Consider the following 24642-nt stretch of genomic DNA (forward strand, 5'->3'; position numbering starts at 1 on the left):
AGGCTGTCCAGATATCTAGTATCTCAGTATTTTCACAGTATTCATAACATAGTTTTCACATGATAGACATCAGTTTGAAACACTTTTTTTATTGAGACCTTGAAAAACTCCTTAAATGTTGTTCACTGGTTTCTTAGTTTCAACAGTAAACAATGTCAGGCTTAAAGGCAGATATTTTCTTGCGTTCTACATCAGATGAGTCATGGTTTAAGTCACATCCCATTTATCTCAAGGTGCATCTCAGTGACACAGAACCATGACCAGCTAGAACAATGGAAACCTGTGTCAGATCCACTAAGGAGTGTTAAAATGATCTCTCACACATCAAGACAAATGGAATTATGTCATGCCATGGACCTTTCCATGGTCTTTCATCATGCTTTATTAGATCTGAAAGCATAAAGCTGATACAATTAGAACATCTTGACCCATGAAACAACCTTCCATCTCTTCTGGTCTATTTTCTCATCAACATAGTTAACTGGATCCTTTTGATGATGATTTGGATTAATACAAATGGAGCAAGAATTATACTAAAACATATTGTACTGTATTAACCTTAACATAATTATTGTTTATATTATTATTATTTGATTATGTGAGGGTCTATTCGTGATAACAAATCTGCAGATAAATCTACTTCAGTATGTTGACTGAACATCAACATTAGCAGTGACTCTAATGTATGACTTCGGACAAGCTTAGATGTGCTCTGTTAGATCGTATCAATGCTGTCTGGATATTTTATGGTTTAGATTACTTTTTTAAAAAGTTGAATCAAAAATAAAAAACTAATATTATGGTCCAACACACAAAACAGATACTGGGTCATTAAACCATGTTAAGTTTAGGGTTAATGTTCAGGTCATTAAACCATGTTAAGTTTAGGGTTCATGTTTAATGAATCGGTTATCAATGTAATAAAAGTAATCGTAAAGTCACTGCAATTATTTCCCTAGCAGTGCTAATGAAGTCTTTAACCATCAGTGTTTGACAATTCCTCAATATACTCTTCCAACTTTATGGCAATCCTATACTCATATACAATACAATCTTCCCAGCTCTGCAGATTTGGCTGTGAAGAGACAGAATCATTAGATCATTTGTTTTGGGACTGTCCATTTGTAGCTTGTTTCTGGACACAGGTTTTATATTGTGAGCTTTTGTGAAAGAGCACAGTTAGAAAGATAGGGCATATAGAAGCATACCAGATGGACATCATGAAAATGATCGGAGGAAGTTCAGGAGTAAAAACAAACAAAATATAATTAGTGACTGTGTCCATAAAATGTATATAGTATGTATAAGCATGAAATGGAGGCCTAAGCATTGTTGTTCACTAGCAGTGGCGGCTCCTGAAAAAATTCTCAGGGGGGGCAATTTTTCTGATGATTTAGGTGACCTACACACATTTTAAAAAAGATATGTCCAGCAACAACATGAAGACAGGGGCAGCATATAAGTCAATACCAGAAGCATTTATTGACTGATCTCAAAAGTGTTGGCTTACCAGGGTTGGTGGAGCCCTCAGTTTCATCTTTGCCTCGCAAAGCTAACTCAAACACTCCGCAAAACTTCACACACTGGATTAGCCGGCTGAGGATGTGGCGGTTCTTGCTAATGTCGTAGTAAATATATTTGTTATAGTGAATATGGAATATGATATGTTGAGTAAAATGTTGTGCTAAGATCTATTTAGGTCAGGAGCTGGTTATAAGTTCTGTTCCTATCCAATAACAATGGACAAAAGGGTCCTATCTTGTCAGCCTTGTCAGTTTCAGTTCTCCAGTAAACTTGTGATTATCAACACTAACCTCATCGTTGTGGCGGCGGACAGCTAGCCTGTATCCCTCATCCAGTTGAGTGGGAATGTTCACTCTCCCCAAAGCAGACAATCTCAAACAGCTATCCATGTGGGTCTTTGACAGCTCATGTTTCTTAATCTTTCCTGAAAGATGGTGCATGTCCGTTACACACCAGTCGCTGTCCAAGCGGTGCTGTCTGCAGTGCCGCCTTCAGGGTGAAAGAGTAAGCAGGGGGTAGCAGAAGACTGCATTAGCTACATCGCAGCCTGCTAGCCAGGTTTTTCGTTCGTACCAATTTTTTGGAAAATCCTCGGGTGTAGGACTTCCCCCCTTTAGTAGAAACCTGTTGAATTATTAAATTTGGTCTGGGAGGTCCTAATTGTTTCGTTGCCAATTTATCTTGATTTGTTCGCCGACAAAAAGTAACTTATTTCAAAGAGACAATCGAGTTGCACTGAACGCTATAGCCATCTTGATAGTAGTACGTGAATTGATTGATGAGGCTACCCGCTCTTTTCTTAGTTACGTTCATGGTTACGTTACGTATGACGAAAGCGTAAGTGCAAGCCCTCAGAAACCCATAGAGATTGTATTGAAAGCTCTGATATTTGAAAAAAATAGATTTTACATGGGGAGTCTATGACAGACTTCTGGGCGATTTTCAACCTGACTGAAATCGCCCCCAAAAAGGGGGGGCCATTTGAAGCACGACTTTAGCCTGATTGGACATTTAGTGGCACTGTGGCAGATCAGACGTCTAGATTACAACACTGATAACTACTGTTGCCGTGATATAATTGATTAGAAAAAAAATCCCTTCCTTTTCCCGTTTGGCAGTGCGTCGCCCATATCGCCCTATTGAACACACCGCCCCTGTTCACTAGTTTACTCCAATTAGGGAGAGGATGGTGGGGTTGGAAAGTAATGAAGGGAAATATATATATTTTTAAAGGATATGTATGTATGTATACATACATGTATGTGTATATATATATATGTGTATGTATGTGTATATGTATGTATGTATATATATATATATATATATATATATATATATATATATATATATATATATATATATATGCGAGAAAAAAACAACAAAAAAAACATATGGGGGATTGGAAGTGATGCAGACAATTACATTGATGGAAGTTACAATCTATCTGCAATATTAAAGCTGATCTACCCCCTAAAAAAAAAATATATATATATATATATACAGTGGGGAGAACAAGTATTTGATACACTGCCGATTTTGCAGGTTTTCCTACTTACAAAGCATGTAGAGGTCTGTAATTTCTATCATAGGTACACTTCAACTGTGAGAGACGGAATCTAAAACAAAAATCCAGAAAATCACATTGTATGATTTTTAAGTAATTAATTTGCATTTTATTGCATGTCATAAGTATTTGATACATCAGAAAAGCAGAACTTAATATTTGGTACAGAAACCTTTGTTAGCAATTACAGAGATCATACGTTTCCTGTAGGTCTTGACCAGGTTTGCACACACTGCAGCAGGGATTTTGGCCCACTCCTCCATACAGACCTTCTCCAGATCCTTCAGGTTTCGGGGCTGTCGCTGGGCAATACGGACTTTCAGCTCCTTCCAAAGATTTTCTATTGGGTTCAGGTCTGGAGACTGGCTAGGCCACTCCTGGACCTTGAGATGCTTCTTACGGAGCCACTCCTTAGTTGCCCTGGCTGTGTGTTTCGGGTCGTTGTCATGCTGGAAGACCCAGCCATGACCCATCTTCAATGCCGTTACTGAGGGAAGGAGGTTGTTGGCCAAGATCTCGCGATACATGGCCCCATCCATCCTCCCCTCAATACGGTGCAGTCGTCCTGTCCCCTTTGCAGAAAAGCATCCCCAAAGAATGATGTTTCCACCTCCATGCTTCACGGTTGGGATGTTGTTCTTGGGGTTGTACTCATCCTTCTTCTTCCTCCAAACACGGCGAGTGGAGTTTAGACCAAAAAGCTATATTTTTGTCTCATCAGACCACATTACCTTCTCCCATTCCTCCTCTGGATCATCCAGATGGTCATTGGCAAACTTCAGACAGGCCTGGACATGCGCTGGCTTGAGCAGGGGGACCTTGCGTGCGCTGCAGGATTTTAATCCATGACGGCGTAGTGTGTTAATGGTTTTCTTTGAGACTGTGGTCCCAGCTCTCTTCAGGTCATTGACCAGGTCCTGCCGTGTAGTTCTGGGCTGATCCCTCACCTTCCTCATGATCATTGATGCCTCACGAGGTGAGATCTTGCATGGAGCCCCAGACTGAGGGTGATTGACCGTCATCTTGAACTTCTTCCATTTTCTAATAATTGCGCAAACAGTTGTTGCCTTTCACCAAGCTGCTTGCCTATTGTCCTGTAGCCCATCCCAGCCTTGTGCAGGTCTACAATTTTATCCCTGATGTCCTTACACAGCTCTCTGGTCTTGGCCATTGTGGAGAGGTTGGGGTCTGTTTGATTGAGTGTGTGGACAGGTGTCTTTTATACAGGTAACGAGTTCAAAAAGGTGCAGTTAATACAGGTAATGAGTGGAGAACAGGAGGGCTTCTTAAAGAAAAACTAACAGGTCTGTGAGAGCCGGAATTCTTACTGGTTGGTAGGTGATCAAATACTTATGTCATGCAATAAAATGCAAATTAATTACTTAAAAATCATACAATGTGATTTTCTGGATTTTTGTTTTAGATTCCGTCTCTCACAGTTGAAGTGTACCTATGATAAAAATTACAGACCTCTACATGCTTTGTAAGTAGGAAAACCTGCAAAATCGGCAGTGTATCAAATACTTGTTCTCCCCACTGTATATATATACAGTGGGGAAAAAATGTATTTAGTCAGCCACCAATTGTGCAAGTTCTCCCACCTAAAAAGATGAGAGAGGCCTGTAATTTTCATCTTAGGTACACGTCAACTATGACAGACAAAATGAGGAAAAAAAATCCAGAAAATCACATTGTAGGATTTTTTAATGAATTTATTTGCAAATTATGGTGGAAAATAAGTATTTGGTCAATAACAAAAGTTTCTCAATACTTTGTTATATACCCTTTGTTGGCAATGACACAGGTCAAACGTTTTCTGTAAGTCTTCACAAGGTTTTCACACACTGTTGCTGGTATTTTGGCCCATTCCCCCATGCAGATCTCCTCTAGAGCAGTGATGTTTTGGGGCTGTCGCTGGGCAACACGGACTTTCAACTCCCTCCAAAGATTTTCTATGGGGTTGAGATCTGGAGACTGGCTAGGCCACTCCAGGACCTTGAAATGCTTCTTACGAAGCCACTCCTTCGTTGCCCGGGCGGTGTGTTTGGGATCATTGTCATGCTGAAAGACCCAGCCACGTTTCATCTTCAATGCCCTTGCTGATGGAAGGAGGTTTTCACTCAAAATCTCACGATACATGGCCCCATTCATTCTTTCCTTTACACGGATCAGTCGTCCTGGTCCCTTTGCAGAAAAACAGCCCCAAAGCATGATGTTTCCACCCCCATGCTTCACAGTAGGTATGGTGTTCTTTGGATGCAACTCAGCATTCTTTGTCCTCCAAACACGACGAGTTGAGTTTTTACCAAAAAAGTTATATTTTGGTTTCATCTGACCATATGACATTCTGCCAATCCTCTTCTGGATCATCCAAATGCACTCTAGCTAACTTCAGACGGGCCTGGACATGTACTGGCTTAAGCAGGGGGGACACGTCTGGCACTGCAGGATTTGAGTCCCTGGCGGCGTAGTGTGTTACTGATGGTAGGCTTTGTTACTTTGGTCCCAGCTCTCTGCAGGTCATTCACTAGGTCCCCCCGTGTGGTTCTGGGATTTTTGCTCACCGTTCTTGTGATCATTTTGACCCCACGGGGTGAGATCTTGCGTGGAGCCCCAGATCGAGGGAGATTATCAGTGGTCTTGTATGTCTTCCATTTCCTAATAATTGCTCCCACAGTTGATTTCTTGAAACCAAGCTGCTTACCTATTGCAGATTCAGTCTTCCCAGCCTGGTGCAGGTCTACAATTTTGTTTCTGGTGTCCTTTGACAGCTCTTTGGTCTTGGCCATAGTGGAGTTTGGAGTGTGACTGTTTGAGGTTGTGGACAGGTGTCTTTTATACTGATAACAAGTTCAAACAGGTGCCATTAATACAGGTAACGAGTGGAGGACAGAGGAGCCTCTTAAAGAAGAAGTTACAGGTCTGTGAGAGCCAGAAATCTTGCTTGTTTGTAGGTGACCAAATACTTATTTTCCACCATAATTTGCAAATATTTTCATTAAAAATCCTACAATGTGATTTTCTGGATTTTTTTTCTTCTCATTTTGTCTGTCATAGTTGACGTGTACCTATGATGACAATTACAGGCCTCTCTCATCTTTTTAAGTGGGAGAACTTGCACAATTGGTGGCTGACTAAATACTTTTTTCCCCCACTGTATATTCCTATACTCAACACAGACAGACTCAAATAAAAATACAGTACACCCCTCGAAGATGATTTGGGTTCAACCGTATCACCGGATCGGCTTACTTGGCATCAGACACATAGTTCTGCCAAATGTAAACCGCTCCAATAAATCCAGCCTCAGTCCCCACTCTCATACCCATCATTTAAATACCCTGACTGCACTGTCACAGCCCGCCACGTCTTTATCGAGCATTTTACAGGTGAGCCCATGGGGCTCTGTGGGCTCTGTTCGATCTGAGCGGCAGCTACATTGCCCCCAGGAACTCCTGTGTGTCCTTGTTTCACAGCAAACAGATTGACCTTGCTTCAATCGGGTTAAGGAGAAGAATAAAGACTTGCATGGTCTTCTAGCTTGAGCACTCAGGTGTATCTGCTGGACAATTTGTTGTTACCTCCACGGTCAATGTCCACTCATCTGTGAAACCTGACGTGGCCACGCGGGCAGTTCTATAGAGTGAACAGAGCCTTAAACCACTCACCTTGACCAAGCCACAATACATCCCTTTCAACTGCTGACAGCCACTTGTCTGGGAATGCCGTCCAGACAATGAAAGGATACCTAAGCTGGGTGGAGTGCGCTGTTTGGTGAGTGGAATGTTTGCTTTGACTTGACATGCATTTTTCTAACTGTATTTTTCTGGTTGCATATTCATTTTTTGATAACCTTTTCGAGTCTCATAGCAAAAGGTCTGAATACATAAGGTATTTCAGTTTTTTTATTTATAATAAATTTGCAAAACTTTCTAAAAACCTGTTTTCGCTTTGTCATTATGGGTTATTGTGTGTAGATTGCTTATTTTGTAAAAATTTTTTATCCATTTTAGAATAAGGCTGTAACGTAACCAAATTCAAGGGGTCTGAATACTTTCCGAAGGCACTGTATTTCATGTTCTCATTTTCCTCACAACCTCTCATACTGGCCAAACCCAGGCAAGATCAGCCCCTCATCATAGACCCGGCTGGGAGAATGAAGAGGAGAGAAATGACAGCAGAGACTTTGTCTCTGTTTTACCTTTCACAGAAATATCTTTATTGATTGGCAGCACGGCTCAGGCAAGTACATTTGGAGAGGCTTTTCTATCATAGTCCAGATAAAAAAAACTGAAAAAATATCATCCTAACAGCAGCCCCACTAGCTGTGCTGAACACATCCTTCTTAAACCTGCAGGAGCTGCCCCCTTTAGTTCCACTGCCAGCACATGGAGAATGTTAAAGTGCATCAGAATGTGAGAGCCCCCCCTCTCATTCGGACACGGTTGAGGACAGGTGCACCACTGGGCGAAAAGGTTATAAACATCTCACACAGATTGCCGCCAGTACTTTGCCTGACTTCAGCTCCCTATAAGGGCACTATGATGACCATGCACTGACCACACTCCAAGGGGGTTTTACAGAATCAGGAACAAGGAAGCGGCCTAATGTGTGCTGTACGGCGGCGAGATGTCTCCCTGTCACATTTAATCTAGACTGATGCATCACGATTGTTCACACCGGTCAGGCCAGCCAATTACTGTCCAATTCCAATCTAGTCCGCTAGCGCCACTGTAATGAAAAATAATTAAGAGGCTGAAAATTAGTTTTCTCATGAAATGGTTTCGGTTGTTGAACACAATCGCACTTGGCAGATGGCTGCGATGGTGCGCTTTAATATAGCAAAGATAGTTAATCATCTTCAAGGTGCATTCCCCAACAAACTTTTAATGCCACTCCAGCCGCAGCAGCGACGGAGAGAGAGAGAGATAGAGAGAGAGAGAGAGAGAGAGAGAGAGAGAGAGAGAGAGAGAGAGAGAGAGAGAGAGAGAGAGAGAGGGAGAGAGGCGGTCGAGACGTTGTAGCGTTGAATGTTTAATCAGTGAAGGTGAACCTGTAACATGGTAGCTGAAAATGCTAAATGGGAGAAGAGCCAGGTTTTACATGTGAAGTACCTACGAGCTTCTGTGATGTCATGCATGGGCTGAATGACAAGGGATCCTCAAGGCAAAATTAAAACATGCAATCCTGTTTGAGATACCTCCACATCTAAAGTCATATTCTCAAATAACATGTCTGATCAAATCCATTTGGCAGGATTTTTATCATTATTGACCAACTGCTTCATATTATTATTATTGCTGAAATGTTGTCGGTGAAAACGTATTATGCACTGCAGACATTGAGGTGCGTAGGCCTGTTCTGTGGGGTGCCTGAGTCCTTCAGAACAGTCTTCAGAACATTACTGACAGGCTGGTCATAAACTAATAGAAGCCAGTCACTGCATAAATGACAACAACTACAGTTATGTAAATCAGCAGTCATCTGTTGTGACATTCTTTTCTTGTTAAGAGCGAACAGATTAAATGAGGAGAGCATTGCTGATACACAATACCCTGTCAAATGGCCCCGCCCACTTAGCTGACAGCTTTGAATTTCAGAGCAGAAATATCTGTTAGCTAGTTTTTGTTTGGCTATCTGCTTTGTTCCTTTGTCTCGCAGGTATACTGTAGGTGTTGAAAATCAACAGACAAATCAACTAGGGCTGCAGAAAATGTTTTAGTTTTAGTTTAGTTTATTAATTTGACCGTTTAAAAAAAAGCAAGCACACATAAAACTTGAAAAAGCCATACATGCACATGAGTAAAATCATTGATGATTTGATAACACACAAAGTCTGGGACTTATTTCTATTGTGGTCCTCTTGAGACAAGATGGCTAGGCAAGATCCAACACGGTTGAACACAGTAAGGCAGCGAGATAATACAACATAAAAACAAAGAAGAAGAACATGTATCTCATCATTGCAGTTACATCGTAGGGTACATTCAAATGGGCACAGAAAACATACATTTTTAAAGCTGCCCAATTTTTAAAGCTGCCCAGAGAGGACGCCGTTTCTATGGGCAGAGGCAACTCATTCCACTCTGAGGCTCCAGTATACAAGAAAGTACCTTTCCCAACATTACTCCTGAACCTGTATAAGTACACATTAGCAACACCTGATCTGGTGCTGTGATTGTGTGCATCCCTAACATGGGGAAAGTAATCAGTCAGATATCTGGGCGTAGAAACATACCTCCAATGCATGTTTAGGAGAAAGGCTAGTTTATCTAGCCTACCTCCAGAATTGCTTGCCTACTATGTTGTTGGGTTTTTAATGGCATCTGTTGAGCCTGGGAATGTGAATGTCAGGAATAAAAATGACTTCTTTACATGCAGAGCTGTGGAATTTACAACAGATTTATGTTGAAAAACCCATTAGGTTAGGATTCGTTCTGCTGTCATCGTGCCCCTCCCTCACCTCACCTCGCCCTACTTCTCTCTGGAGGACATAGAGATACAGAGAAGCATTTTTTTAGTAGTTGATGTCCTGTCAATTTGACAAACCATTCAATTCACAGTCTGAGATCACTAACTTTCATTCACATCATATTATGAACACAGTGTTACCAAAGGGGGAATTAGGCATATTAAGAATGAATTTGTTACAATAGAGCACAGGTAATACTCATTAATAAAGCTGTAACTCATACAAACAGAATTGTTGACAATTGTACAATTTCATATTTTTCATATTTTGTGGCTCCTTCAAATCAAATCAAATCAAATGTTATTTGTCACATACACGTGTTTAGCAGATGTTATTGCGGGTGTAGCGAAATGCTTGTGCTTCTAGCTCTGACAGTGCAGTAATATCTAACAAGTAATATCTAACAAGTTCACAACATATACCCAATACACACAAATCTAAGTAAGGAATGGAATTTAAGAATATATACATATATGGACAAGCAATGACAGAACGGCATGGACTAAGATACAGTAGAATATTATAGAATACAGTATATACATATGAGATGAGTAATGCAAGATATGTAAACCTTATTCAAGTGACTAGTGTTCCATTTCTTAAAGTGGCCAGTGATTTCAATAGGCAGCAGCAGTCTCTAATGTGCTAGAGATGGCTATTTAACAGGAGCTCCTGTAGCTCTTGCAATGTTACAATGGATAGTGGATACACTACAGTTGCTCTGGGGGAATTTCAAAGAGAAGTGAGTTCCTCAATGACTTGAATTAAACCCATTAATTGAAAGAACAGTCTTTATGGAATGTCCTACTGGGTTATAATGAAGTGGATTCCATCGTGTAAGTTCTGAGTCTCTAATGACTTGCCTCTTTCCTCATCCATCTTCATCTTTCATGTACATCAGGTCACTACAGCAGCATTGTAATGTTACCATGGCAAGTGGTCTAAGTATGTTTACTTTGTGTTTAAGGACCCTTTATCTAGAAATAAACAGTGGAAATGAGTATTCATCAATTACAATAAAACTGCAGCTTGGCTGGCTGACTTTCAAAAATGTCTAAAGCTACTTTCTCCTATGGAACATAAACACATCTGAATAATGTAACTGCTGTCGGTTACGACGTCAGTGTAATGAATGGATGTAAGCAAAGCGCTGGCTTGTCAAAAGTAGGCAGTGATACAGTATATATCGTGTACATTGTACAGGGCAGGTGAGTTTCACACAATGATTGAGATTCCACATACACACACTCTCTCTCACATACTGTACATACATACACATGCATGCACACACAAATAATAGCCTATATGGCACATCATCAAACATCAGCAAATATGCCGGTAGACTCAGTTTCATCCATTCTTAGTCTTGTTATTCCTCTGCAATATAAGTAACAGTGTGAACATACATCATTAAACCCTATTCTGGAGAGAGTCCATAGCGTTAACAATAAAATCACATGCATATCTCAGTCCCATCTGAAACAAAGGAAGCGTGACAGGATTCACTGGAAATTACCATGGACCAGTGACTCTGAAATGATCTTGCACAGACAAATGATGGAATTTCAGGAAGTGACTCATTGTGAATCCTTTCCTTATTCTTTACCTTCCAATGGCAGTATGAAAGATTTTGGCCAGAATGAAAATGAATGACGTTTATTATTCCCTCTATAATTTATGGGTAAGATAAATAACTAATTTTCATCTAGTTTACTAAACCCCCCAATAAAGACTATAATTATAATGACTTGACTTGGTATTGAGGGCTGACCCTGACCCAACATTAGGGAGTAGACCTAGACTCCAGACCAGAACATCAGCAGCCAGTGCTGATTGCTGATGTTGATTTTAACAAGAAAAACTCCAAACCCTTATTGGCTACGGAATGAGATCTAAATAGCCTATAAACGTTCAGTTCAAGTCTTGAGTCTCCGTCCGTTCATGCGCAGAAACCAATGGCGAAATGGAGACACAATCACTGCGTGGGAAAAATGGCTGTCTGCCGGCTGACTGGATATCAGGTGAAGGAAATATAATGTCTTTTTTCCCATCCATCATATGCCTGACAGCTCTACTTGAGATAAATGGACACCTCACCCAGAGAGAGTGAGTTGTCTGTGGCTCTCAGTGGATGCCGACCGCGAGAAACACAAACCTGTGTCGACTGACAAACGTGACAGTCCCATCACTTCTCATCCCCCTGCCTCCCCATTGCCCATATGTGAAGATATAATGGCCCTTTCCTTAAAATGGCCCACGATAACCTGGTGAGGAGAGAGAGAGAGAGAGAGAGACTGGCTGTTTGTTGTAGGCACCGGCGTGACAGCCGTTGTTTGAAGTATTTTGTCATTTCATTGGCTCCACAGCGGCCTGGCACGCCAGACATAAATACTGTATCGGTGGAGAATTCAAGATAATGCTGTCTCCATAACAGTTAAGCGGCAAAGAATGCATGTCTTTATATGAGACAAATCCACACCATATGTGTTTATGTTAGAAAGAAAGGTTGGTCTGCTTTACTTCGGAAGGCAGTAATCATTCAGGAAGCTCAACTAGGCAGAGAGAGAGAAGAAAATCCATCCAGTATGGAAGGCTATGTCAATGTTTCCACCTACCTCTAAAGCAAAAAAGGACCCCATTGCAGTGCCCTTAAACTGGACTTTTGTTCAGAGGTCAGACGAATACATAGCTTCTCAATGACCGCCTAAAGTGACTCATTAAAGAGGAGAGAGAGAGCATTATTTCTGCTCCGTTGATTGTTTTTCTCAAGCAAGACAAATATTCTATGTGAAGTATTGAATACTCTTCAGTAAATATATTGCTTGCTATTAACTGGTAATAGGAATTCCACTGAAGGTTGCAATGATCTTGCATCGTTTCAGAGGAGGGGTACTATGTTAAATCAGGGACCAAAGAATTTAGATGAAGGTGACACTATGATGGGTCAGTTGACTCTCCATCCACTTCACATTCTTGCTTGAGGCTGGATAGCACAGTTTATAATCAACGTATTTTGATCTGATGGACAGGTCCCATTCAATGTAATGAATGTTTGAATGGTAAATATGCTTTCAGAGGTTTCCTTCACAGAATTGGACTGAGCAACCACCCACATGTTGTTCACTAACAGCATGAAATTGCGTTGAATGTGAAATTACTAACTGTACACATGCTTTCTTGAGGGACAGATGTGAAATTTCCATTTGTGTCACAACAGATATGGTGCTTCAAAGAGCGTACAAACGGAAATCGCTTTGACATTGGATAGCAGTTCTTGGGTTGTAATGGAGCTTATCTCCATCTGGGAAATGGTTTCCTCCCACCATATCCACTATGGGGCCATTTTCATGGAATGCAAATATACAATATGTTTTATCTAGCCATTAATAAAGTATCTAGTCTTCGTTTCTGTTGAGGTTGCAATTTCTTAGCAATAGCCTATAGCTATGGACCTTTCTCAAAAACCCAAGTCTTATCAACTGTGAACACTGCAGGTGAATATTTGATTGGTTCCTCTAAAACTAAATCGTATTTTATTCTCAGATCTACAGTAGATATCTCACTTCATGACCACTGCCTTTACTCTTCAGTAATGACGGATATCCGGGTGGAAGTGCATGAAAACATGTCTAGAATGTTCCATTGTACTAGCGTGTGTTATTTAGTGGCTTTTATAACTGTTATTCTACGGCTTCCTCCACGGGGAGCGGGTTCTGATTCATTAATTATTGAGCCACATTCCACGCAGGCAGGCAGCTACACGGCATTACAGGCGGAGGGAGACACTATTTCTGCCTGGTTGAAGGCATGAAGGCTGCTAGCCCACCTGCCCTGTAATTAATAAAGACCTGCCATTTAGTACAGCACTCCATCTTGATCTTTGATTTCCCTGTCAGAAGCTATTAAGACACCCCCTGGTCTTCAGCCGAGACCCCGCATGAGACTATGTCTGAATTGAATCAACCTGAATTAGTTGGCATATTAAAAAGAAGCCAAAGACAGAACAATGGGGGTGAAACTATAGAATTTGAAGGCATGGACAACCCCATGTGGTGCTATAGTCTCGTACTTCAGGGTGAGTTGAATTTTTTTGATAAATGTTGCATTGTTAACCATATTTCAGCTCTGTTAGGTTGACCATTTTCATCTCAAACTTAACTTCATCATTTTACCATGAAACACTATATTTTTCTTCCCTATTAAGAAATGTCAGCTGTGAATGGATTATACATGTGCTCTCATACATTAAAACAAAGTGGTAAAACAAAGGAATTCTGAATCATTTATCGAAAACCATTACTTTTCTTTTTAAATATAAATATGTTTCTGTGATGAAAGGTTTATGTCCAAACTATTGACAACATAAATGCTTGTAATTACAAAAACAACATGTAATAAACCAATAAACATTATTTAGAGTATTGACTATGAACCAGTAGAAATAGAAACGATTTGCTATTTGCAGCCCACTATAGCATATATTAGCAGTTGTTTTTTAAGCAGAACATGTTGAGGGGAAAAATACAGTGCCTTCAAAAAGTATTCACACTCCTTGACTTTTTCGACATTTTGTTGTTTTACAGGCTGAATTTAAAATTGATAAAATGTAAGTGTTTGTCACTGTGCTACACACAATACCCCATAATGTTAAAGTGGAGTTACGTTTTTCGACATTTTTACAAATTAATTAAAAATGAAAAGCTGACATGTCTTGAGTCAATAAGTATTCAACCCCTTTGTTATAGGAATTTGCTTAAAATTAAAAGTTGCTTAACCGGGAGTCTAAGCCCTGACTAAGCCGGGTGGGGGGTAGGGGGGTTCTACTAAGCTATAAGGTCATACCAAGGATAATTTTGCTATTTGATTTGGAATTTTAAGACCCGTTGTTTTTTGATGAAAATGTTTATTTGGCCTTATTGCTATTAGCCCATACGAACACAAAAAAGAATGTATAAAATAAATAATACAAATACTGAGCTCTATTGTATACTAATACAAAGAAATTGGCACCCCTGTTTTCAAAACATTGCAAGGATAATGGCACTTACACTTTTCTATAATGTTTTATGAATTTCAAAAACACATTGTGAGGGATATTAGACTATTTCTCCACGTGGAGGAAGACAGGTTAAAACGTTCGAACCGCACATCCCTAGCAACAGATTTGGCCCCACCCACAAAGGATAAAGGAAAAAGGAATCTTTCCTTGAAATGCACTCATTTTAGTGCTGCGTTAAATATAATATATCATATCTATAACCCAGTTGATGACTGATCTGTGATGTTGATGCCTGATCTGTGATGTGTAGAGCCAGCAAGTCTAATTTAATACATACATTTTAACACTTACAGTGCATTTGGAAAGTATTCAGACCCCTTGACTTTTTCCACATTTTGTTACGTTACTGCCTTATTCTAAAATGGATTTAATATTTTTTTCCCCCTCATCAATCTAAACACAATACTCCATAATGACAAAGCAAAAACTGTTTAAAAAACAAACAAAAAAAACATGAAATATCAGATTTACATAACTATTCAGACCCTTTACTCAGTACTTTGTTTAAGCACCTTTGGCAGCGATTACAGCCTCAAATGTTCTTGGGTATGACGCTACAAGCTTGGCACACAAGTATTTTGGGAGTTTCTCCAATTCTTCTCTGCAGATCCTCTCAAGCACTGTCAGATTGGATGTGGAGCGTTGCTGCAAAGCTATTTTCAGTTCTCTCCAGAGATGTTTGATAGAGTTCAAGTCTGTGCTCTGGCAGGGCCACTCAAGGACATTCAGAGACTTGTCCCGAAGCCACTCCTGCGTTGTCTTGGCTGTGTGCATAGGGTTGTTGTCCTGTTGGAAGGCGAACCTTCCCCCCAGTCTGAGGTCCTGAGCGCTCTGGAGCAGGTTTTCATCAAGGATCTCTCTATACTTTGCTCCGTTCATCTTCGCCTCAATCCTGACTAGTCTCCCAGTCCCTGCCACTGAAAAACATCCCCACTGTAACGATCCCGGCAGTCTGAGTCGGGTCCTGTCTGTGGACTAGTTTTTATGTTCGTTATCTCCAGTTTCCCGAGGGTTCTGGAACGCTCCGGGGAGCTCTCTTGATTTCCGCACCTGCATCCCATCAGCAATCTGCACACCTGGTCCTGATCATCACCCTTCTTAGGCTCTGGCCTAACATCCATTCCCTGCCGGATCGTTAGCCATGAACAGTAGGTTTACCAGAGTATCAGTCTTAGAGCCTAGCGTTAGTTTTGTTGTTTTTGCACCTTGTTGGTTTGTTGCTTACTTACCCCCGTTTTGTTCCATCTGCAGTCACCCGTCCGGAACCTTCATCCAACCTCTGCCTGGTGGTCGGCGGCTGCCGACCCAGGATGGGATCAACCACTGCACCCCCAACAACTAATCAACGCCGCCCGCTCTGTTCCCTGGATTATTCAGCATCACTCTTGAATTTGTAAATAAACACTCACCTTCGTTTCAACTTACCTTGTCCTGGTCTGCTTCTGGGTTCTGGCTTAGCAACTCGTGACACCCACAGCATGATGCTGCCACCACCATACCTCACTGGATGGTGCCAGGTTTCCTCCAGACGTAACGCTTGGCATTCAAGAGTTCAATCTTGGTTTAATCAGACCAGAGAATCTTGTTTCTCATAGTCTGATAGTCCTTTAGGTGCCTTTTGGCAAACTCCAAGCAGGCTGTCATGTGCCTTTTACTGAGGAGTGGCTTCCGTCTGCCACTCTACCATAAAGGCCTGATTGGTGGAGTCCTGCAGAGATGGGTGTCCTTCTGGAAGGTTCTCCCATCTCCACAGAGGAACACTAGAGCTCTGTCAGAGTGACCATTGGGTTCTTGGTCACCTCCCTGACCAAGCCCCTTCTCCCCCGATTGCTCAGTTTGGCCGGGCGGCCAGCTCTAGGAGTCTTGGTGGTTCCAAACTTCTTCCATTTTAGAATGATGGAGGCCACTGTGTTCTTCACGACCTTCAATGCTGCAGACATTTTTTGGTACCCTTTCCCAGATTAGTGCCTCGACACAATCCTGTCTCGGAGCTCTACGGACAATTCCTTCAACCTCATGGCTTGGTTTTTATTCTGACATGCACTGTCAACTGTGGGACCTTATATTGACAGGTGTGTGCCTTTCCAAATCATATCCAATCAATTGAATTTACCACAGGTGGACTCCAATCAAGTTGTAGAAACATCTCAAGGATGATCAATGGAAACAGGATGCACCTGAGCTCAATTTCGAGTATAATAGCAAAGGGTTACTTATAAATACTTTTGTAAATAAAATATTTTGTTTTTATTAGTAATACATTTGCAAAAATTGTTTTCGCTTTGTCATTATGGGCTATTGTGTGTAGATTGCTAAGGATTTTTATTTATTTAATCAATTTTAGAATAAGGATGTAACGTAACAAAATATGGAAAAAGTTAAGGGGCACTGTATTTCAAGCTCCGAAGCCAAGGTGGTAAAATGCTAATTCAAAACAATAAGTGCATGCACACGGGTCTTCTATGCCACTGTAAAAACAGACAAGTTTGATGGGACAATAACTAGCATGAGTGGGAACATTATCATAGCGTTTTTGCTTTTCTGTCTGGATAGCCAGCCAGTCATGAAATTGGCTGTTAAGTAAAGTTACTACTAGTAGCAAGATAATATCGACGAGACAAAACTAAAAAGATTAACGTTCATCAAGTGTCATGACTCATGCATGTTACATATACCTCCTAGCTAGCTACATACAGTACCAGTCAAAAGTTTGGACACACCTACTCATTCAAGGGTTTTTCCAAGACTGTGCAAAGCTGTCATCAAAGAAAAGGGTGGCTATTTGAAGAATCTCAAATATAAAATATATTTTCATTTGTTTATGTCACGCCCTGGCTCTGGAGACTCTTTAATGTTGAGCCAGGGTGTTAGTTTCTATGTTTAGTTTTCTAGGTTTCTGTTCTAGTATGTTGTATGTTCTATGTTCATGGTCTAGTTTGTGTATTTCTATGTTGGCCAGGGTGGTTCCCAATCAGAGGCAGCTGATTCTCGTTGTCTCTGATTGGGTACCATACTTGGCAGCCTGTCGTGCACTTGTCTTTTGTGGGATCTTGTTCCGTGTAGGTTTGTGTTTATGACCGAGGACTTCACGTTTCGTTTTGTTGTTTTGTTATTGTTAATAGTACTCAATAAAAGATGTACGCATTTCACGCTGCGCCTTGGTCCACTCATTACGACGATCGTGACAGTTTAACACTTTTTTGGTTACTACATGATTCCATATGTGTTATTTCATAGTTTTGATGTCTTCACTATTATTCTACAATGTAAAAATAGTAACAATAAAGAAAAACCCAAACTTTTGACTGGTAGTGTAGCTTGAGGCAAGCCAGAAGCAGTGCCCCTCTTCATCAGCATAAATCCTAAATATTGATGAGAAAACGACATCACCACTATGTGCAATTCAAAGACCCTAGCCAGCTAGTTGTCGTTGGTTACAGATCTGGTATGAATAAACTAAACTTGTTTTACGGTCGGGATTAACTGCACGGACAAAGGTGTGCGATCAAGCTGCTGCTGAACGTGACAACTTTCAAGCAAACCAAAGACAGCAAGCAAGCTGTCTAACTATTTTCGAATTGGGCATTAGTTTCATAACCCATCTAGCTAAGGTTGCAAGCATCATTTTTGCCTTGTTTGTTAGTCGTTATGTAATGCTAGCTAGCTATGCAGTACCGACCTGCCTAGCTGCCCATAACCAACTAGCAATGGGCAGCTAGCTAGCTAAATATTTCTAGTACAGAAAATACATTATTTCAGTCAAAGTTTAATCTTAGTAGTGCTGTAGTAAATTATCTATTATGGCAGCCTGCTGGCAGAGGCAAACAGGTTTTTGGCTAAAATATCCTGGTACTTGGTTGAGTTCATGATGCTGTTAACCTTAACAAGGGTCCCAGTGGAAGCAAAACAGCCTGATAACTTTAAAGATCACGACCATATTTGACAGTAGGTATAAGGTTATTTTCTGCATATGCATCCTTCTTTCAAGGCCAAACCCACCACTGGTGTGCATGGCCAAAGAGCTCTATTTTTGTCTCATCTGACCATAGCACCTGGTTCCAACCAAGTGCCAATGTTGGTTCCAACCAAGTGCCAGGAGTGTACATTTGTTGGTTGCTCTCATTGTAGGCTTTTTTATGGCAAACCTTTCAAAGAGCCTATTGGCATGCATGGAGATTTTAGCATGTCAATCTTGGTGGCAAACCATTTTCCTGGGGGTGGGATGCATGCCAGCAAAGCCACTACACAACACAACACAACACTAAACAATACATGAATTGCACTATAACGGTGACAAATGGTGCCCACAAACTGTTAGGGCCTTCATAAAGCTGTCCCAACAGCAGAGTCCCAACAGCAGTCCCAACATCTTACCACTGCTACACCTGGCTATCAGAGGAGCCTTGTCTGGCAACAAAACAGTTCAGCCTCATTTACTGCCTTTTTTAAAAACATAGCTGATATGGCTGACTTGCTTAAAGAAATGTGGTTTCTACTGACAATTGAGATGTACAAACTATGGCATAAGGTGTCACGCCCTGGCTCTGGGGACAATGTTATGTTGAGCCAGGGTGTGTAATTCTATGTTTGATTTTCTATGTTGGTCTGAGTGACTCCCAATCAGAGGCAACGAGTGTCAGCTGGGTGTCTCTGATTGGGAGCCATATTTAACTGTCTGTCTTTCACGTTGTGTTTGTGGTTTCTTGTTCGTGTTGGTGTGTGTTTAACCATAGACGTCACGTTTTCGTTTGTTGTTTTGATCGTGTGATCATTTAATAAATATAATATGTTCACCCGCAACGCTGCGCCTTGGTCTCTCCATGACGATCGTGACATAAGGGGACGACAAGTGGATAAGATGCAATCCGTAATTTCGAATTAAGATATTAATGAGCAAGCTAGGATGGACGTAGTCAATATAACTATTTGTTCAGCACTTTTGAAATGTACAGCGACAGAATTCAGAACATGGGCCGTTCTTACAGTGTTCTCCCTGTACACCAAGTCAGAACCGTGGGATAAATAAAGGGGGCATATAAGCAGACAATGAAAGCTCTAACAATATTCAATAATTACATTTCTCTAAAACAGGTTATAGGCTACATGTGCACCACCAAGTCAGAACAGTAGGCGAAATTAAGAGGGGAAAATAGACCAAATTATTAGGGTGAGGCACATGGGCTACTAACAGCTTACTACACAACATACACTTAGTATTACTTTCTTAGTTGCAGTATACATATCTCCCTGGCATATTACATCATTTATGCAGCAGCATACAATAAATATTTGGACTCACCTGGTTGTGCTGTGCTCACTTAAACAGGAAGGTGGCGCGGTGGTCCTTTGTGGGCAAATCTTATCATCAAACTTTGTCATCAAAGTCTGGAATTCTCTGGATTTACTGTGCATTCAAGACAACTGGGAACTCTGAAAAAAATGAGGTTGAATCATGATCATGTCAATGATCTTCAGGTCGTAGCTCTAGAAAGAGGCCAGAGTTCCCGACTTCCAATTCCGAGTTGGATGACCGTTCAAAACGTATTTTCCCAGTCGGAGCTTGTTTTTTCCTGAGTTCCCAGTTGTCTTGAACTCACTGAAGTCAGATTTCCCAGTTCTGAGTTAACAGTTGTTTTGAGTGCGGCATAAATCATGCTGGATTGACAGCATGGCCAATGTTGAATGTTTATCCTTTTAAGCTTGGAAAATAGACCCTTAAACCGAGAATTGGGACCACACACCCACTCCACTGAATAGCAGGCTAGTGATTGCTTTGCAAAGCTAGCAGATATCCACTGATTCCTTCCAAACCGCTCATTGTTGAATTTGCGATTTCCAACTTGTTATGTAATGTTTATGTCCAATGGCCGATGAGCACCGATACGTTTTATCTATAATTTCTCTTCATTATTTATCTTCATATGACAAGGATTAAAAATGATTTGCCAGTAGATTGTCTACTTGATTCATGATGATGACTGCTAGCTAAGATTTTGAAAGTATGATGTTGAAATGATCAGTCCAATCAAAGCTACTGTAGATATAACATGGTTTGACGTCATTTTATCTGTGGCCAATGACCTTAAGCCTTCTTGGATGGGCACTTCTAATGTAACTCTATGGCAGCAACCAAGGGGCTTGAATTTTCAATTTCTACCCTTAGATTTGGCAGTGACGTAGTGTCCCCATGGGTGACAGAACACTGAGCCAATCACGGCGCAACTAGAGAACATTACCAACCCCTACGCTCTGTATTTCCGCTGGCTGCCCCACCACCACAGAAAGCACTGAGCTAGGCTGAAACACCTGCATTTTGGAGCTGCCTTATGGAGGCTTTATTAACTCAATGATTTTTTAAAATATGTTTTACATTGTTTGCAAACTGATATTATACCCTGATGAAGACAGCTTGTCTGTCGAAACGTTGGTTATTAAGATATTAAATTATTGCATCTGAGCTCCTAGAGTGTGCGGCTTTCCTTTTCTTTTTGCAAACTGATATGTGACACGTATTAATGCCAAAATAACATGCAAAACAGGTAACCCCCCCCCCCCCTGTTAAAATTGTGGGGCTCAAAACAGGTGGGGCTCTGGAGGTGGTGTATAATTGGAGATTTGGTGACCCCAAGATGCGACCAAGTTCTGTAATTCGCCAACTGTGGCCCTTGGACTATTCTTTGCTTCCTTAACCATCTTCATCACTGTGCATGGGGATGATATACACTTGGTTCCTCCACCAGGCAAGTTTACCACTGTTCCAGCGGTTTTAAACTTCTTAATTGTTGCCTTAATAGTGGTAAGTGGTATATTTGTTTTTTCTGTAGTTTTTTTGTACCCATTGCTTGATTCATGAACGTCAACAACCATTTGTCTCTTTTCATTCGTGAGTTCTTTGCCTTTCCCCATGGTGATGGATGACAAAGTGATTTTACATGTGTTTTTATACCCCAGTGAAACAGGAACCCATGGAAGGCTATAATACATTTCCTTAAGATGATACTAAGTTTAAAAAGTAGAATGTTAATGCAGATGTTATTTTGTTTGATTTTATTTATAGGAATCTTTAGGTGTGCCAAACATTTCTCTGGTTTTACTATTTATAGGTATGTGTTTGGGTAAAAATAACATTTTTGTTTTATTCTATAAACTACTGACAACATTTCTCCCAAATTCCAAATAAAGATATTGTCATTTAGAGCATTTATTTGCAGAAAATGACAACTGGTCAAAATAACAAAAATGATGCAGTGTTGTCAGACCTCGAATAATGCAAAGAAAATAAGTTCATGTTAATTTTTAAACAACACAATACTAATGTTTTAACTTAGGAAGAGTTCAGAAACCAATATTTAGTGGAATAACCCTGATTTTCAATTACAGCTTTCATGCGTCTTGGCATGCTCTCCACCAGTCTTTCACATTGATGTTGGGTGACTTTATGCCACTCCTGGCGCAAAAATTCAAGCAGCTCGGCTTTGTTTGATGGCTTGTGACCATCCAGCTTCCTCTTGATCACATTCCAGAAGTTTTCAATGGGGTTCAGGTCTGGAGATTGGGCTGGCCATGACAGGGTCTTGATCTGGTGGTCCTGCATCCACACCTTGATTGACCTGGCTGTGTGGCATGGCGCATTGTCCTGCTGGAAAAACCAATCCTCAGAGTTGGGGAACAATGTCAGAGCAAAAGGAAGCAAGTTTTCTTCCAGGAAAACCTTGTACGTGGCTTGAATCATGCGTCCTTCACAAAGACAAATCTGGCCGATTCCAGCCTTGCTGAAGCACCCCCAGATCATCACCGATCCTCCACCAAAGTTCACAGTGGGCGCGAGACGCTGTGGCTTGTAGGCCTCTCCAGGACTCTGTCTAACCATTAGACGACCAGGTGTTGGGCAAAGCTGAAAATTGGACTCATCAGAGAAGATGACCTTACTCCAGTCCTCTACGGTCCAATCCTTATGGTCTTTTGCAAACCTCAGCCTGGCTCTTCTTTGCTTCTCATTGATGAAGGGCTTTTTTCGAGCTTTGCATGACTTCAGCCCTGCCCCTAGGAGCCTGTTTCAAACTGTCCTCGCCATGCACTTCACCCCAGCTGCCATTTGCCATTCTTTTTGTAGGTCACTTGATGTCATCCTACAGTTGTTGAGTGACATTCGAATGAGTTGGCGGTCATTCCGGTCAGTAGAGAGTCGTTTTCGCCCTCTGCCGGTCTGTAACTTTGTTGTCCCCAATGTCTGTTGCTTGACCTTGTTCTTATGAACTGCCGTCTTTGAAATTTTAAGGATGGAAGCAACCTGACGCTCACTGTATCCCTCTGCCAGTAAAGCCAGAATTGAACCCTTATTTTCCTCACTCTAAACTTTCCTTTTCAACTCTTTTGGCATGGTCAATAGTTATTTTTTGATTAATATTACTTTTGAGGTATTATTAGCACTGTTTTTACCATCCAGCTGGTCCTATTGCAAGAGGATAGTGATGACCACAGCAGTGGTTTTTATACTTTTCCTCATTAAATAAGATTAGGTTCAGGTGATCACCTAATCAGTACCTAATTCAGTAGAATGAGGTGTGCCTGTGTTGGAATTCAACAGACACTGGAATGGAATGGCTGTCATGTAAAGATGCTGATTTAAGAAAAATGTGCAGTGGTCTCTTAATTCTTTCCACAGCTGTGTATTTGTAAGATTTTTTGTCCACTTGTTAAACAAAATCTCTTTCTCTGACCAATTGTTTTAGAATAAAATAAAATAATTTTCCAAATTTTTAGAGCATAAAATATAGCTCGGTATTTGTACTGTTTATTTTATACAGTCATTTTTGTCAAGGGTGCCAATAATTTTTGAGGTGACTGTACCTGGCATCAAAGCTCCTGCACTTAACCTCAATGCGTCTTTAGACCTCTTTGTCAATGTCTGCTTCTCTATCTAACATCAAGGTTTTATTTAATATTTTGCTTTTCCAAAGTGCTCCATCTCTTGACTGACATCATGATGGCTGGCCTTCAATAGCCTGTTCTGCGTCCAAAACGGCACTCTATTCCCTATTTAGTACACTACTTTTGAACAGGACCCATAGGGATTAGGATTAGGGTGCCATTTGGGACACAGACCTGTGCAGCGGTGCCTAGTCTCCTCTACCCGCGTGTTTACCTTCACATCTCCATGAGTTCTCATCTAATTTTCATTGCCTATGATCTAATGGCCAAGAGGCCCTTACTTTGTTGTTATTCAGGTCTCTCTTTTTTCTCCACCGAGCAGTTACCAGCTCTTTTGTTGGCTGTTTTGATATGTTTATTTACTGTGTGGATGGCTTTGATCCACGCTGGGGCAGCATGGAGGGAGACGGCTGGAGCGGGAGAAGTGTATGCCTGCCCGGAGGAGAATGCGTTGTGAGCAGAGTGCCATGTCTGCTCAGAGTGAGTTGAGACAGCTGAGCTCAGGGGGCAGATTGATGCAGAGCAGGTTGTGTCTCTCTGGCTGGCCTAAACAGTAGGGGGGCTGTTATGGAGTGGGGCCAACGCCTATCACCTTTAGACTGGCTTGAGTGACGGCATCAGAGGCAGCCCTGGGAGGTCCAGTTTGGCCCACCAGACTAGACTAGTACCCAAATGGGAATACTGAGGACAACAAATAACCATGACGTTGCCAATATCCATTTTGATGAAAGATTCAAGGTAACATACGAAAATGATTGCATGATATGCAATTTGATGGTATGCTCGGCTTGTTGGAACATTTCAAGACATACATTACATACACTACCGGTCAGAAGTCTTAGAACACCTACTCATTCAAGGGTTTTTCTTTATTTTTACATAATAGTGAAGACATCAAAACTATGAAATAACACATATAGAATCATGTAGTAACCAAAAAAGTGTTAAACAAATCAAAATATATTTTATATTTGAGATTCTTCAAATAGCCATCCTTTGCCTTGATGACAGCTTTGCACACTCTTGGCATGCTCTCAACCAGCTTCACCTGGAATGCTTTTCCAACAGTCTTGAAGGAGTTCCCACATATGC

This window comes from Coregonus clupeaformis, chromosome 33 (assembly GCF_020615455.1).
Source record: "Coregonus clupeaformis isolate EN_2021a chromosome 33, ASM2061545v1, whole genome shotgun sequence".
NCBI lineage: Eukaryota > Metazoa > Chordata > Actinopteri > Salmoniformes > Salmonidae > Coregonus > Coregonus clupeaformis.